This window comes from Macrosteles quadrilineatus, unplaced genomic scaffold, assembly GCF_028750875.1.
Source record: "Macrosteles quadrilineatus isolate MER2022 unplaced genomic scaffold, UCM_ALF_1.0 Scaffold_3__2_contigs__length_128488019, whole genome shotgun sequence".
Taxonomy (NCBI): Eukaryota; Metazoa; Arthropoda; class Insecta; order Hemiptera; family Cicadellidae; genus Macrosteles; species Macrosteles quadrilineatus.
Window position 1 is genome coordinate 116,884,448 of NW_026542596.1, and position 18,193 is coordinate 116,902,640.

General features: G+C 36.5%; 1 protein-coding gene across 8 annotated transcripts in view; it reads right to left on the reverse strand.

Moving 5' to 3' along the window:
• Positions 1-10,182, reverse strand: part of LOC128988701 (uncharacterized) — a 146,822-nt gene extending 136,640 nt beyond the window's left edge. For all 8 annotated transcript variants that reach the window (XR_008490414.1, XR_008490415.1, XM_054410258.1 and 5 more), the window contains exon 1: positions 10,126-10,182. The gene's annotated coding sequence lies outside the window, so the exon portion shown is untranslated. The remainder of the gene's footprint in view (positions 1-10,125) is intronic.
• Between the last annotated feature and the right edge of the window lie 8,011 nt (positions 10,183-18,193).

An 18,193-nucleotide genomic window follows, 5' to 3' on the forward strand; every position in this document is an offset into this window, starting at 1 on the left:
GCGCACTAAAGAGTGTGTGTTGTCCAATCCCAGACGTGTCCCGAGTTATTGTGTTAGGGATGGGGAGTTATACAGGCGTCTTGGGAAAGATAAGAACAATGAAGGCGGAGTGGTATGGAGAACTTGTGTACCACCATGTAAGGTTAAGGATGTGTTGGTAGAGAACCATGACTCTCCTATGGCGGGCCACCTGGGAGTTAAGAAAACAATTGCCCGGGTTGGGGAAAACTATTTCTGGCCGGGTTGGCGTCGTGCCGTGAAAGAATACGTTAGGTCCTGTGTCGCGTGCCAGGAATTCAAGGTGTTGCAGCAGAAACCGGCAGGACAAATGTACTTTCGAAACCCTCAAGGACCTTGGCATTCGGTGTCGGTCGACTTGATGGGTCCATTCCCCAGATCCAAAGGTGGGCATCGTTTTCTTGCAGTTTTCCAGGACCTGTTTAGCAAGTGGGTTGAAATAAGACCCCTGCGGTCAGCTACGGCCAAGGCTGTAGCTAGTGCATTCAAGGACGGGCTATTGCTGCGTTTTGGCGCCCCTGTGATTTTAATGAGTGACAATGGAACCCAGTTCGTCTCTAAGGTGTTCCGAGACCTGACGAAAGAGTGGGGAATCGAGTTCCGACAGACTGCCCCTTACAGCCCGCAGTCCAATCCGGTTGAACGGCCAAACCGGGTTATCAAAAATATGATAGCCCAGTTCGTTCAGGATAATCATCGTACTTGGGATGCACTCATTGCCGAGTTCCAGTACGCGATGAACACCGCCGTTCACGACTCCACTGGGTTTTCACCTGCCAAACTGTGTTTTGGGAGAGATCTCAGGCTACCTAGGGCAATCGGGTCGTCTCTGACCACAGGACCGGAGCCTGGAGATGACCGTGAGAGAACCGTGGACGAGCTATATAGTGACCGGGAGCGGGCGTTTAAGAGGTTGTACGATAGTTGTCGACAGAACTTGAGGAGGGCTTTCCAGCGTCAGTCTAAATATTATAATCTTAGGCGACGTGAGGTGCAATACCATCGAGGTGATCAAGTCATGAGAAGACTACATGTCTTGTCCTCAGCGGCTGAAGCTATAGTGGGCAAACTGGCCCCTAAGTTTCAGGGTCCTTGCACCGTAGTGAAGCGAGTGGCCCCTAATATGTATGAAGTAAAGGACGAGGGTAGGAGAGAGACCCATGTCGTCCATGTTAAAGACCTTAAGACCTACCATGAAAGAACCGATACTTAGTTATTCTTGGTTATGCATGGTGGTGGTTCGTTAGATAGCATTTTTGTGCTTGCTATTCTTTCGATGTTTGGTTTAATAAAGTAGTTTTTTTTAAGTTTGAGACCCGTGGTAAAAGAGGAATCATTGGGTTAAGAGCCGGAGTATTTTGTTTTGGCCGGAGTTCAAAGATTTTTTTTTTCTTTTGGCCGTTTTCTTTTTTTTTCATCCCGATGTAAGTGGGGGATGTAACGAGTTATTTTCCCTAGGAGGGTATATTTTTGCTATTTGGCCGCGCACCGATTGTTGAGGTGAGCGAGCGGCGGCAGCGAGGCTAGCGAGCGCCCTTTGACCCGGCTTATCAGTGCCGATAAGCCTGGGATATCCTAGATCTTCAGGACAGTATAGGACGGACATTCTAGTCGTGGATCCCGTGCAGTGAACAGCTAGTTAGCGTGTGTCTAGTGAGACGTCCAGTGGTGTACGTGACAGTGGTGTCGGAGTATGCTGGTGGTGTGATCGCGCCGAGTGTTGGTGTAAGTTGGGTACTGACCCACTTGTGGTGAGTGGACGACTTGATATTATTAGTTGGAATATATTAATATCTGATTTTATTGCGAGAGTTAGAGTTGTAACCGTGCTGGTCAAAGCCTGACGGTAGTTAGGATTTATATTAGTCAGGAATAATATTAAAGTGTATTCCTGACGGTTCTGGGCAGGTGCTAGAGCGCAAATAATATAATTTATTGACTGTAGTAGTTATTATTTTGCGTTGTACCTAGAGTTAGTTATATTACTAATAACTGTAAGGCCCGACAAACCTAGGCTGCACGATTTGGCGTGCGTAGTTGGAAGCACGAGGCCAGTAGGCTAGTAGCTAGTTTTATTAGCCTATTAACAGAAGCCCGGCTAAGCAATATAACGTGGATATAGTAGCAGTAGTGGTAGTAGCAGTAGGGTTGGTATTGATTAATCATTTAATTATTTTAATTTAACCTGAACAGCTTGCTTAGTAATCCAACACGTTAGCTTGGTAGCTTGGATAGCGGAGTACCGGCTATCAGATAATATATTTATCTAGTGTTTGGAACGTATTTGATATTTGTTTATCTGCTACTAAGTAGCTCAATATTTTAATAGTGCAATTGCCATTTAGTTTTGCTTGTTTGGCTTGGTATTTATTGAGACCAGCTACTAGTGGTGTAGTCACTCTACCTATAGTGTACTTGTATATTATTATGTGGTACGATTATTGAGTGAACTGTTTGATTCTTAGCTTGGGCATTAGAGTTGTGTATTGGAATATAGTGGCCTAGTAGACCCCGCCTGGTGATAACGCGCGTTGTGGTTTTTATTGGCAAGTCGTCGTGTAACTCACCGTGTTTTAGGCACTCTGGGCTTAACTATTGGATAGTTAGGACGAAGCCCGAGTTGCGTAGTCAGCAACGACCCCCTAGGAGTGTGGAGAATCGGCGTAGGCCTGGTAGTGATTATTGCACGTTTGTTTTGGTGACTTGTTTTTGACTTGTTCACAGTGCCCGTGTATGAGCCAGTCCTATACCGGTTAGACCCGGCTATTGGCCTAGTGGTTTCCCTGACCTTATCGCAGACCCTGGAACTTTACCCAGCCATCGTAGGCTGAGCTATCCCCGGCAAACGATTGCGACTTCTGCATTTTAATATTATTCTTTCCAGTGCAGAAAATCGCGTCGCACTTTATTTGTATAAAATTAAAAATGCTGCAATTAAAACCCCTGTTTTTAACCTCAACACAATGGATGTAGTCGCGCATTTCCCAATTGAAATTCCTATGATTAAGGAAAATTTGAAAACCCAAATTTTGAAAAATTTCAATCTTTTTCCAATGGCCAGATCACGCTGAAAAATCAAAGTGAAAAAGTAAAATTTGTTTTCAATTATTTTTTTCTAGCGGAAAGAACTAGAAAAGTTAATTAATTAAGTTACATGCCTTGTTTTAGCGAATTTCCCATATAGGGAATAAGCTATTACGGTAGTACCGTACTCATGGTAAGACCTGGACCCGGGACCGATTTAATTCTTTCGTTTTGAGGTGCCTAGAGGCTAAAAACAGCACAAACTATTAAGACAGTGGTTATTAAAAGTAATTTTTGAACTGCCATTTTGTTATTAATGGTCTGATTTCTATTTTCTTTATGTTAATTGTTATGTTTCGTCAAGACCTGTAAAATGATACCAAACTCGACTATACTTGCTATTTGACAATTTTGAGCGACCCCCTACCCCCGCTACCCCTAAGGGCAAAATTTTCAAAACTGACCACAATTATTGTAGCCCTTCATATCCAAACAAGTTGCAGCAAACCGATTTCAAATATCTCAAATAGTTAAAAAGTTAAAGGGGGTGCAAGTCTATTTTCAGCCATCCTCGTGGTTATTTGGATTTGAAACGTTTTAGGGCACCATTTTTTAATTAGTGGGCTGATTTTGGGTTTCTTTATGTCAATTTGTATGTTTCGTCAAGACCTGTAAAATGATACCAAACTCGACTATACTTGTCATTTGAAAATTTTGAGCTACCCCTAAGGGCAAAAATTTTCAAAATTGACCATAATAATTGTAGCCCCTCATAGCTAAGAAGGTTGCCACAAACAGATTTCAAATATCTCTAATGGTTGAAAAGTTAAGGGGGGTGCAAGTTACATTTCAGCCACCCTGTATATGTGTCCGTTAGCGCGATAACTCGAGCAAAAATGGTCCGATTTTGATGAAATTTGGTACAAACGTGTAAACCTACGTTTATTCGAACTAGTTCGCGAACCAGCATAATCGGACCTTGAGAACGGGGGTTTATGGGGAGTTTTATGGGGTAAAAATGGGGGTTTCACATTTTTCACCCTAAAAACAAAAATATTTACAATTTCTTTTTAAACCGTTTTGTAGAGCTTAAAAAAGGAATAATTTAGTATATTTAAGGGCTCTTGTATGCCTAACGGTCACGGAGAAAATTCAAAAATAGTGTTAATTTAAAATTGTCATGTTATTCTTATGGAGAAAATGAAAACTGTTGTAGTTTACTTGTTTATGGATATCTATCTTACTATTATAAAGAAGAGGTGGTGTCTGTGTGTTTGTCTCTGTGTGTGTTTGTATGAGATAATCTCAAAAACTACTGAACCGACTGGGCCCAAATTGCACACAAATGAAGCTACAGCTCCGAGGGTACATATAGAACTATTCCTGCTTTGATATTGTCCTAGGGCTCTGCCCCGTGGGCTTTCAAAAATTTGAGGTGAGAGATTTAAAATTAAATATTGATTGATGGTATCCATGGTAACAAAGAACAAACCTACATAGTTTAAAAATGTAAACAAGCAGAACTAACTCTCATATGAATTTTGATTTCACAATTCCACACAGCTGGTTCAAACATTTATTTAAATACTGCACAAATATTAAAACAGAGAGGGTAAGAATCATATTTAAAATAATGATGTCACTAGCCTAAATGTAAACATTATTTAACAACTTAAATGGAGCTGTCAAACCATATGTTAATGTTATTTCATTATAATAGGATTCTTTCAGTTACATCACTTGTTTGTGTTTATAATCAATTATACTGTGTCTTTTATAATATTTGTGATATGCTGTAATAAAATTTTACAGTGAATATTTCATTGTAAAAAGAAATTATTCATGGATATAGGAAATAATTAAGATTCTACAATCATTGCCGTATCAACCTAGGCCCTTTTCCTGAGTTGTATGAGAATTGCGTTTTAGATTTATTTTTGTGTAATCAGTAATTTAATATCCCTGCTGCAGCAAACCTATAGACTAAGCGAATTTCCATTTGCCTGATTGCCATTTCCCTAAAATATTTTAGAATACACTATTGACAGGTTTGGAGCTATTGTGATAGCTTTTCTTTTACAGTCCAAACCATTAAACAGGTTCTTTTATTATACCTTAAAATATATAATTGGTTTTGTATCCTAGGTAGCCTAAATAAGTATTCACAGTATGAGTTAACAAAAAAGTACTAGACCTATTATCAAGTTAAGTAGGCTAATACAGTTCAATTTCGTTTCTAAAATAAATGGTAGGGAGTGAAACCATTTTAAATTTTCAAAGAACCAGCATTAACTCTTTTGTATACTGATCCTGTTGCAAGGCACGGGTATAGCTGCTAGTGAATACGAATAGTAGCGCTGGATGCAGTACCGCCAGTCAAATTTTTAACCGACCGACACTACTAATTGTGACCGACGGGATTGATTTTTTAGTATCTTATATAACTTAGAGTTAATCATGTACTACCACAAAGCCTTCTTTCTACATCAATTACAATTCTATAACACCCCCGCCACAGCACACCTGCAGCCTATTTTCAATTAAATCTAATTCAATAACATTAGGATTAACGAGTATCTAGGTTATGCTGCTATAGGGAGGGTTACGAAGTGTGATTTTAGGAAAATACTATTAGCTTAGAATAGAATAAATAAATTTTCCAAGTTTGATAAAAATATATCCAAAAGGAATTACAAAATTTTGTCAGCTGTTTCAACTGCACAAGTTAGTTCTATGATGATATTAAATACCCCCGCCGCAGCAAACCTGCAGACTAAGCGAATTTCAACTCGTCTGATTACATTTTTACTAAAATATTTCCATAAATAAGACATATTATTCCCTATTTAAATAACATTAGATTTAACGAGTGCTTAGGTTTGCTGAAAGAGAAATTCATTAGTATCCCATTCAATACAACTCTTAACAGGACTACAAGAAAAACTTTTCAAAATTCTGAATACAAAATTGGCTTTAAAACAAAAAATAATGCCTTCAATATGATAGCAAATAACATTAATACAAATAAAGAACATCAAGACATCTATGACAAATCTGGCATTTACAAAATTGACTGCACTGATTGTGAACACTTCTACATTGGTCAGACAGGACGCTCTTTTAAATCTAGATTCAAAGAGCACATTCAAGCTCTTAAGAGTAACAACAGAACATCCATGAAATCAAATTTGCTGAACACCTTTTATCGACCAACCACAATTACACAAATTTACAAATTAACAATCGAATGGATTCAACTGAAGAATATTTCATATACAAAGAAAATCTAAAAAATCCAAATCATATTTTAAATAGCCAAATTCCTTCAAGAAACCCAATCTTTGACCAAATTTTAAAATTAAATAATCAGTAACAAAAAAGTTTTTCCAAATCCTGTCTAGTTCTATAAACCATCTGTATATATAAATCATATTTATTTACAAACAAACTATATAAACAACGGTTAAGTGTTTAATGTATTTTGAAGTTTGAAAATGGACTAATGTCCGAAACATGTCACTTCTTTTTATAAAATATAATATTCAGGGTGCTCAGTTGTACTTATTTACTTAAATATTTAATATATATATAAATATATATATATGAATTTGAACGGATGGTGTTTTTGGCCTCTAGGGACCTCAAAATGAAAAATTAAATCGGTCTCGGGTCCAGGTCTTACCATGAGTACTACGGTAATAGCTTATTCCCTATATGGGAAATTCGCTAAAAGCATTAACAGGTTTTAAGGTTTACCTACAGGGTGCAGCACTATTGTTTTTTTTTTTGCATTTATGACAACAGCTAATTTGAACCAACTAGCAAAAAAAAGCTGTGGTACAGAATGAGACCATTACTTTTTTCTATGGTTCAGGGGCAGTGGTAGAACAAAAGAACCAAACTTTCTTAAACCATGTCCTCACCCATAATTGCAATAAGCATTTTATACTTATATGCCAACCCCGTACGAAGGACGGGGACTCTGCTAGTATATTGATAAAATTTGGCAAATTTATTTATTTCACCCTATATACTATTTGACGAATGGTCAAAACACACTTTTTACCTTCCCCGTAGCAGAAAACCTAAGCACTCGTTAAATCTAATATTATTTTAATTGGGAATAAATATTCTTATTTATGGAAATATTTTAGTAAAAATGTATGAGACAAGTTGAAATTCACTTAGTCTGCAGGTTTGCTGTGGCGGGGGTATTTTTCTCTTGCAGAATAATTAGTTTATATAGAATTAGTCAGTTGAGACTATTAGAGGTCATTCCATCAAAAATCTATTATTAAAGGAATTTGTTGGATTTTTGTGTGCAGCAAATCAACTACTAAATATTTATTTTTATAACCATATTGGGTATCAATTTAAAGCTCCTCTAGATGTGCATTTTGCTGGTTTGGATGATATCCCATGAAAGACCTTCGTCCTAGGCTTTTAAAATTTCATAGTTTGTGCTGAATTCTGTTGTCAATCGTCTAAACTTTTTCAAGTTTACATTTGTTTACATCAAAACAGATGGTCATTATACAATTTTGTTTACATCCGAAAATGGGGTTATCTGTAGTTGGTGATGTTTCAGTGAAAGAAGAAAATTAATTACGTAGGATTTTGTGTTGTGATAGGATTTTGTATTTTCATAGTATGTTTTATTGATTTTTTAGGGAATTCAATTCAAGTAAACTATTGTAATGTTATTTGTTAAAAATGTAAAGAAGAAAATGACTTACGTTAGATTTTTTTTGTTTTCATTAGTATTTGTAATTTTTTAAAGATACCTCGAAGAAATCACGAACGCAATGAAAGTAATGGGGACATGATGAGAAATAATCGTTTTCACCCTTATCAAATATAGCACGGATTTTTAAGTCACGAAGTGACGCAGATTGCCAGATCCTTTAGTAAAAATTAGTTTTGTCATTGATTTTTTCGGTAAAAATGCAGCTAATGCATATGCTGCGTTCAAAGTAAAAACATGTTGTAATTACAAAATCACACTTTTAACAAACAAAATTTAAGACTACTACTCCATAATTATTTATTTTATTTAAATTAAAAAAAAACAGTATACTCTGTTTATTCTAAGGTTGACTTGTTAGAAATAATTATTATTTAATAGCTTAACGAATACAAATTACTCCCCACTGTTAAGAAAATTACCATTTTGGTAATTATATCGATCACGGACGTGTCGCGAAAATATTTTTTGTTCCCTATTCTTATGCTAAATTACGTCCTGAATTGAAAAATGATTGTCATTTTCGTCGGAAAAGCACCGTTTTCCCGGAAAAGCAGAAAAACGAAAAAAACCAAAAATTTCGCGGAAATGGGTCATGTGTAAACTCAAATTAACCGGTAAAGCGAGCTGAACAAGAATATGAAAAGAATTTCAAGATCCGATTAATATTAACGGAGACACGGCCGAAAAATCCCGGTTTCCCCGGAAAACGAAAAAACAATTTTTGTGGAAATGAGTCATGTGTATACTCAAATTAACCGGTAGAGTGAACTGAACAAGAATATGCAAGATTTTTCAAGATCCGATTACTATTAACGGAGATACGGCAGGAAAAGCGTCGGTAAATCGAGTTAGCGTCAAAATGGCCAAAAAAGGTTAGGTTAGGTTAGGTTGGTTAGGTTAGGTTAGGTTAGGTTAAGTTAGGTTAGGTTAGGTTAGACAACCTAATCTAACCTAACTTAACCTAACCTAACCTAGCCTAACCTAACCTAACATAACCTAACCCAACCTAACCTAATATAATCAAGGGTATAAAGAATATCCAAATAACCTCTAAATCGCTCCCACAGACAGCAGCACCTACGGATCCTCCTGATGCCGTTGTTCCTGTGACTAATGAACTTTTCCGGCCGCGCTTTTCCGGCCGTATCTCAGTTAATATTAATCGGATCTTGAAATCTTTTGCATATTCTTGTTCATCTTGCTTTACCGGTTAATTTGAGTATACACATGACCCATTTCAGCGAAACTTTTTTCCGTTTTTCCGCTTTTCCGGGAAAACGGTGCTTTTCCGACGAAAATGACAATCATTTTTGAATTCAGGACGTAATTTAGCATAAGAATAGTGAACAAAAAAATTTTTTCGCGACACGTCCGTGATCGATATAATTACCAAGATGGTAATCAGCAAAACATGACCAAACATTGGCTTGCACAAAAACCTTTGTCGTTGGGAAGTTGGGTTGTTCTGAATTATGAATACATTTCTCGATTATTTGGCATTAGCTCATCATTATGTATTTAAAATAACTAACTGTCATCCAGTGGCCAAAAACTCGACCAAAAATATTAAAAAAATATGTATGCGAATATAGTACAGACTTCTCTTTTTTCACCAACATGTTCAATGAAACATGTGATTTGAATTTGTATTGATTTTCTGTTTATATTTCGTTGTTATTTCGTCACCAGCATGGCAACCCATAGGGCCCATGTAAATTTTTTTTTTAAATTGTTATTGTTTGTGCTTATTTTTGAGCCTATTTTAACTTATAAGGAGATTCTGCACATCTACAGGAAAATATCTTGCTAACAGTATGCGTAGATTTTCCCTGTGATGCACATGAGCTGAGAAAAAAGGTCTTAAAGAAACATACTTGCCTATCAATATATAGATAATGAAATGAAACTATAAGGAAAACAATAAAGGAAAAAGAGGATAATGAGGAATAATTATGTTCACGCCCGTAATGTTTTGCAGTGAAAGTAAAACGTTGTAGAGTAAAATTTAAGAAAATCGTGAGCCCAAAAATTTGCTTTTGTTTCTCAAAAATCATGAAAGTAATAATTAATTACCATTAATTATCCTTCGTTAGAATAAAACCACAAAATATTCAGGTGATTGGGCTGGGTAATTATTAATTCAGTCTTTGTTCTGTACACGTACGCAACACCGAGGTAAATACCCCGGTTATCAATAACTAAAACCGGCCGGGTCCATTTTATCGGACATTGCTGTTTTCCCTTTTCTAGTCCAACTAGCAACAACATAATGGCGAATTACAAATAAGTCAAATTACGATTAACTGATTTATAAAACGATTGTAAAATGTACTTACGGGATTTGGCCGGTTTCGCGCAGCCCACCCCCGCAAAGTTCAATACAGACTGACGACAACCGGAGCTCGTCCACCCTCCCCCACCCAATGACGTCACGTGATACGAGGGGGGAGATTGATGATCAGCTGATTGTAAACAAACACCTCCATTGTTGACGTCAGCGTTTTTAGTTGTGACCTTATCAACATCTACATCTTCTGATAGCCTAGGGTGACAGAAAAAATGAGACGTGATTCTACAGTATGTGCATTTAGTAAAAGGACTAAATTAAGGACGCGTAAGTGTCACGGATCCACCATTAAAATGTAATATAGTAAAATACAGGTTTGTTTGAACAAAACCAACCTTTTAAATCAAAATATAAACACGAGGCAACGTTTATTCATGCCTCGAAGTAACTTATCAAGTGGTTACATGGTACTCCTGGATACCTGGGTAGAAGTCCTGCCAATTACTGATACACTCCTGTGAAATAAATATATAAAAAATATTTATACGATGTAATAGTACCGTAAACCTGAGGTTTAGAGTCTTCCTTTCTGTTGCTTAGTTGAGCGTTGCTTCCGATGGCTGCACAGACTCTTCAACACAATAATGTGTTGATCTGGTTTATATACATTTGAAATAAAAACTTCAAATTTATATTAATTCCAATATTAACAACTCCTCCACCAAATAATGTGTATTTATCAAATAACAGATTTACTATAGTGTATGTATATAGATAACGAGGGGACCGAGCTCGTGATAGTTGAAACAACGTATTTATGAAACGTGGAAAGAAACACTTCCCAGAAGTGATTGAGCCTTCAAACTACGAGCTCGGCACGCTATACATGGAGGTATGCGTGTTTGCATTTCAAGCTTCTTGAAGGAGCCACAGGTGATGCAACTGATACAGATTTTACCGGCCAATCTTCTTATTGTGCAGATTCCCAACATAAAACTATATTTTTGATTTTAGTCATTTTAAAACAGAGTACTACTTTTTAAGATTGATCGTACAATTGACCGATCATAAAATTTAAGCTACTAAGTCACCTACTGAGAATGATAGAAAATGTATAATCGTAGCATTTCCATACTAAAATATACTCCTCTTCCTGTTGCAATCAAATAATGTCTATTCAAATATGGCAGACGAATGTATGATTCGGACCTAAAATTGTCTTTGTGTGCAATATGGAACGACGACACTGCTAATGCATTTTTAATAAAATATAATCGAATATTTTAATATCACCGATTGTGTTTTTGTCACTGGGTTTTCACCATTTTCACACTAAAACATATAATATAACAATTTCTTTCAAAACAATTTTTCAGAGCTTAAAAAACACAAATAATTTATTACATTAACGCATTGTTTTACGTATAATGGTTACAGAGAATATTCCAGCAGATTTAATATTGCCATGTTATTCTTGTGGGGAATAAAGTAAAACGGTTGTAGTTTGCTTGTTTATGAATACATCCTGATCAAATATGACAGATATGTTTATTCCATCCTTAGCTACTAAAATTTCACTAAAACACATCTTATTACCTTCCCTGCAGCAAACCTTGTTTATCCTAACGTTTTTTTTTTTTTTTTTTTTTTTTTTTTTTTTTTTTTTTTTTTTTTAAATAGGGGATACATCTTACATATTTAAGGAATTATTTAAGTCAATTGTGTCAAAATCCAATGAGGCAAATGGTAATTCGCTTAGTCTGCAGGTTTGCTGCGGCAGTAATACCTAGTTACTGATATTATATCTTGGTGTACGGTGTATGGTGTATGATAGTCTACATCTTAAGCAATTGGAAACTTTAATTTTATTCTTAACAATGAGTTGAGTGTGGATTTGATGCGTTGTGCTTAGGTTTCTGACCGAGATGATTCTTTAGGACCATCATTTAAGAATCAGTTATTAAACCCCGTGGACCAGTCTATTTACTATCGTTACGTAAGATTTGAATGTGACGTTCTCCTTACTGTCTGCAATCAAGCTATTTACTCAAGTCAATCGAACACCTGCAAACAGGAACACAAGATCCGTCCTGTTATCTTTTGATGGATCTAATTTCACATGTTTTCAACGTATTAATCCAGAACAATCGTTGAAAATAAATGTGCAGCAAATGTAAACATGACCTTGGAACAGTTAGCTTCCACCAGAAATGTCGAGGTCGGCCCAAGAGCGTAGAGTACTGTGGTGTGGTTGTATTAGGCCTATCGCAACCTAGTCGTGAGACAGCTACAAAGCAGAGCAACACGTCTCAATGAAGTTATTATGCTCGTGAGTGGAGTTGCTTAACGTCCCCGCAACGTGTTACACATGTGGAACCGTTCCAGGAACCGGTGACAAGGTCACAGCGACTTGGAAGAGGGAAGGTAGTTCCGCTGAGAATCGGCGAAGACTACATGCTGTAGTTCAATTACAACTTTGATAGGAATTATAGGTGGCTTTGACCACCTTTGACTCGTGCTATGAGACTGGTAAAATTATGGAGTACCTCAGGGTTGTGTTTTTGATCCTATATATTTCGAAGTTTATTTGCCGTTTCCTTGTCAATCCCTTAATATTTAGGTGTTATTTGGTATAAACACCTGTAATTTCTGTTGGTTCTTAGTGTTACAAATGTGGAACCGTTCCAGGAACCGGTGACAAGGTGACTGTAACTTAGAAGAAGGAAGGCGCAACTAATGCCCACCCAGTGTAGCGTCCAAATGCGAACACGGCTGACAAAGAACTGCACTCACGGTCAAAGGAATTTACAAGGGTTGGAAGGGTAGCCCGCCTAAGCCATATGGAACTGCACTCACGGTCAAAAATCGGTCTTTCACGGCTGAACGCTTCGCTAGCCCCTTAGTCATCTGTTTATTCCGTCCTCTGTCTTACTTTATCCAATACTTTATTTAATACACGTTTTAGTGTCTGTCCCAATAAATACAGCAATAACTAACCTAACCTAACCTAACCTTTACAAAAGAAGCTTCGTTATAATAAGAATATAGCCTATCATGTTATCGTAAATACTATGCTAGAATTTTCTGTACACATGTGTATTTTTTACAATGTCAGTAGTAAGTTTATGTTTTGACGTTTAGATTAATTTAATCAAAACTTTTCAATAAATTTCAACTAATTTAATAAGTTTTAATCAATTCAATCATGGTGTTGCACAATGTGATATAGGCTAGTTAAAAACTGACCGTGAGTGCAGTTCCGGTACCCCCAGAAAGGCTCAAAGTGACCGTGAGTGCAGTTCCGTAGTTGGATTAGGACCAGGGACTGACCGTGAGTGCAGTTCCAGCCCTCCCGCGAACACTATCCATTCGATATTCCTACATGTACCCCCATATCTTATGTGAGGTTTTGTTACCTCAAATGATATAAGGAGCTGTCATAGTAATATCGTGGCCTGTTAGTTTTTAAGGGGTCGTTAAACACTGTATAATATATGCTCCTCATCCAGTTTTATGGTTAACTATTTAATTGTTGGTTAAAGTTAGTTCTAATAATTACGACTCCTGTCAAACCAGCTATTGGGACACTGATACTTACATACCATTACCTTTATGGCGACCATACGATTGTAGGTATATTAAGCCAAGTATGAATGGAGATGAGTGTAGGATGAGTGGTACGCTATTAGTCTTGTTGGTGACTAAGGTCGACATGTTCCTAAAATACAGTTGTTAATGAATTAATTGCCCATACAGCCAATGGCATCTAATACTTATAATACTTTTTAATGAAATGGCAACCATACAAAGTAGGCAATTTAAGCCAAGTATGAATGGAAATGAGTGTAGGATGAGGGGCGCGATCTTCTAGTATTGTTAGTGACTAAGGCCGACTTGTTCCTTAGACACAGCTGTTAATTAATAGCCCATACAGCTAATGGTAACTAAGGGAGATTCAGTTTATATTAGAATCCGAGCCTCATTAATTTGGCTGCATTAGGGATAATCCAAATTACTAGTGATAATCCACACCGGGGAGTATCACATTCACAGTTTACGCCTATAAATATCCACAATTCTTGATCTCCAAGTTGTTGCATTACAGGACGACGCCACGGTCCCAGTCAATATAAGAAACGCTAAAAACCTAGCCTAATTGAGACACTGTCTATACATACCGTCACCGTCACCCAACCCAGCACGTTTTGAACTATAAAAAATCAAATGCCTACATGCCTACTCAGTTACGACAAATGTGCTGTTAGGAAACCAACAAACCTGATGCAAATGCATTCACCAGCTCGGTAATAATCAAAGCCTAAACAGCTGGCAGAGATGCGCGAGCAAATACTTGAGTTCTTCCTGATGGAGATTAGAGAAACGCGCCTACACGAGACCGAGGGCCCTCAGCGAGGCTTTCTGAGGCCCTCGTGAGGCGTGAGGGCCCGGGGCCTTGCGAGGCTCATTGCCTCTAATAAACCAATCCGCTGGGAGACGTCCTCGACTACGTCTACACGATCTAGACCAGCAAATAGTGAATGTTGTGGATAGTTGCGGTTAATTATAACATACCTCGTATCTTGAGTAGTTACGTGGTAAAGTAGACTAAATACAATGTCTCGTCCCAACTGATTCGGGATCAAATAATAAATGAATAAATGGTTTATTTGATTAAATTTGCTACATAGTAGCCTAGAAATGTTTAGCGTATTTACTAATACTATCAAGTTTTAAAAACATGAAATTATTAAGAAAACAGAATGAAAAATTAACAAAGTGGTGAACTTAATGTTGAATGATGTAAAAATAACTAACATAATATACTTTATATTTTTTAGCTGGTTACGATCGGTCTGTGGAATCAGCAGACATAGACAGACTCTGCCTGAGCGTCTGCTGGGTTGCTAAAGTCTTTTAATGGCCTAAATGTTTTAATGTGTAAATTTAAATGAAGATTGAATCAACAATTTAAAAAAAATATTGTTTGTATTTTACGTGAGGATGATGATCTGAAATAGTAATTTGAAATAGTGAGGTAGTGGATACAATCGCTTAATCAAACAATTCTATTTGTATATGATCAAACTTATGTTTGAGTATTCGTAATGACGGGGAAATTAAGCAATAATCAGTGCAGGTGCGCAAAGTTACCAGGTGTTTCCACTTTTCACTTGTACGATCGGTGAATGTAATCATATTTACCTAGCTGGATGTGGGTTGTGATTTAATTGTTTGAGGTTACCCTGTGCTCCCTGAATTGGTGATTTGTCTAGTAAGGATTATTTTTATTCTTCTAGTCAATAAAGAGCGGCACAGAAGGGCTTATCTCTGAGATGTAAGAAATTAATCTATGGTTATGTTTAGTTCAAAATTGGTGGTAAACCTTAAATGTGTGAAAAATGTATTGGTAAAGCAGCAAATTAAATAGTAAAACTAATATATAGAGTGAAAATAGCTTTATTGGGATATGAGGTAAAAATTAATAAAATTCACAAACTACTTGATACGTTCAGACTATATGCATATTTCCTAATAAAAATCAGCAACAACTTACTATAGATTAGATTAGATTTGATTCTAGGTGCAATTCAATACGCATTATAAATAATTCCTTTCTGTTTTCAAACCAAATTTATTACTAATCACTTGTTTGATTTTTGTATATTGATTTTTGGCTCCTTTTATCAACAACTCTGCACTTCATCGGTTGGCTGTGAATCACATCTTCATGTGGATCATTTTGAGATGAATCCATCTCAATTATTTCCATCTTCGTCATCCTTTTCGGTACTTTAGGCACATTCTCTTCAGGAAGTTCAACTATTTTGACAGCATCATTCTTTTTCTTCTCTTCTTTAAAACTTTGAATGGTGTGTTTACTGAATAGAGAAGATTTTTGTTTTTCAAAAGTTTGTCCATAGCTACTTGAACATTCACCAAATGCGTTTGCTCTTTCGTGCACCCCTAAATAGTTTTTACATGTAGAATTATTTTGGTTACAACATCCTCTGGAGTTGCAAAACATTTTTGGTAGTCCCCATTCGTTCACGGGCTCTTTGAAACTTGGATTGTTGAAACACTCTGGACTATGCTTCTCAACACATTTTTGTCTCTCCACAAGATTAGATTTCTGTAAACCAACAATGTCTTTTGTTTCCAATCTGATCTTTTCTGAGAGTTGATTGGCCACAGTTTGAGCCTGTGAAACGTTCGGATCCAGATTTAAAATACATTTCATGATTTGCAGAGCTTGTTGGTACTTATTCAGGTGTTTCAAGGCGATGCCTTTTCTATAAAGTGCTTTGATGTTGTTAGCTTCTAGTTCAAGGGTTTTATCAGCATCTTCGATAGCTTCTGAATATTTTGACAGTTTCAACCTACAGCTAGCTCTGTTATTGAACGTTTTGGCTGTTGGATGTATCGCTAAAGAAGCTGTGTAGTATTTCTCAGCTTCTTCGTAGTCTTTTGCCTGATAAAACTCGTTACCCCTCAGATTCTCATGTTCTGCTAAAATTTCTTTTTCGGCATTTGAATAAATTTGTGCTTCTTCCTCAATCCGGTTCAACCGTTCAGGTTCCTTTTGTGTAGGCTTCTTTATTGCAATAAAATGTTTCTTCTCTTCTTCAATATCCATTTTGAGAAGTTCCGTGTCAACATCGTACTTATCCCAAAGAGAATAATCGTTCACTTTTTTTATTTGTTTCGGCTGATTTTCCGAAACACGAATGGATTGTGTTTGTGTTTGTTGTCTAATCGGAGGCAAACTAATTTCGGACACGTCACGATTAATCTTGAAACATAACTGTTTATCCTTCTCAGCAACTTCCTTCCTCCAAGTGTCTACCTCGTCCATGATGCTTCTCCATTCATCCTTGTCGAAATAACTCCTATCCAAAGCTGGTGTTTCAGTACGAAGATGCCGGTTGTTGGGACTCAAAACACGTAAACGGCATTCACTTGACCTGAGCAAGTCGGGAAAATATCCTTCCTCTCCAGACTTCAAAATCTTCACGATTCTCTCAAGTTCTCTTATATCGTTGCAGCCTTGAATATATTCATAACTTAAATGGTCGATAGGTATTCCATACTTGGACAAAAGTGATTTATGTCGTTCTAATTTCTGTTCGGTTTCATCAGTCATTGTGCTTGAATCCAACTATCGTTGTCGAAACGAAATACAATTTCCTTGGACTAAGTTTTTTTCGTAGGATCGATAATCGTTTAATTTGTATTTTGACAACAAGGTTACGGATCAGCTGATATAAATTTCAAAATTCCAAACAATGTTACCAACATAAGAATTCGACCCCATTTAAAAATCACAACACTTGCGTACGTGTACTATATTATATTGTTGGTTTTTTAGGGGGGAAGCATGAACTTTAAGGTATTTAGATGCAGCGTTTATTAATTTTAAAACAAAGTACTAGGGAGCCGAGCATTGCTAAAAAAAGTAAACCCTTGAAGCAGTCGTTGCTCAATATTATCCAAATGTCCTTTAATAATCTATCTGTAATCTGTTAAAAAGTAATATACATATTAACTTGTATATGTAAACTAGCTTGCTTTCATTTTTTTATCTTTAGAGAATTAAAACCCCCATATTGAGGTTCCCGAGGTAGTCAACTAATCGAGGGTAGGTGTTAACATTTTTGAAACTGTTTGAATACATATTATTAAGGATGGGCAAAATCCTTATCGTCATCTTACAACAATGCTTGTGTTTTTTTAAGCAGTTAAAATAACACTGTCTACAAAAATGTATAAACCAAAAATCTTACACTATGTTAATTTTGGATTAATTTAGCAAATATTAAATTGATGACATTAAATTTCATGCAGGTTGTCAACAATTCAATAATCGGTTGTCGCAATTATGAACAAAATACCACTATAAGTATTTTGTTCATAATTGCAACAACCGATTCAATAAAAGTGCATTTGTAGTGTATTGACGATCATATTTTAATACTCCTCCAAAAAAAGTTCGGCTATTTTCACTAGTCTACACAGAGTATTGCACAGTTTAAAATTGTTACGTAAACAGCCTAGACTTGCGACTTCCTTGGTCTCTCTATAGGAATGAGTAAGCATGAATAACAGTAAGGTAATTTTTC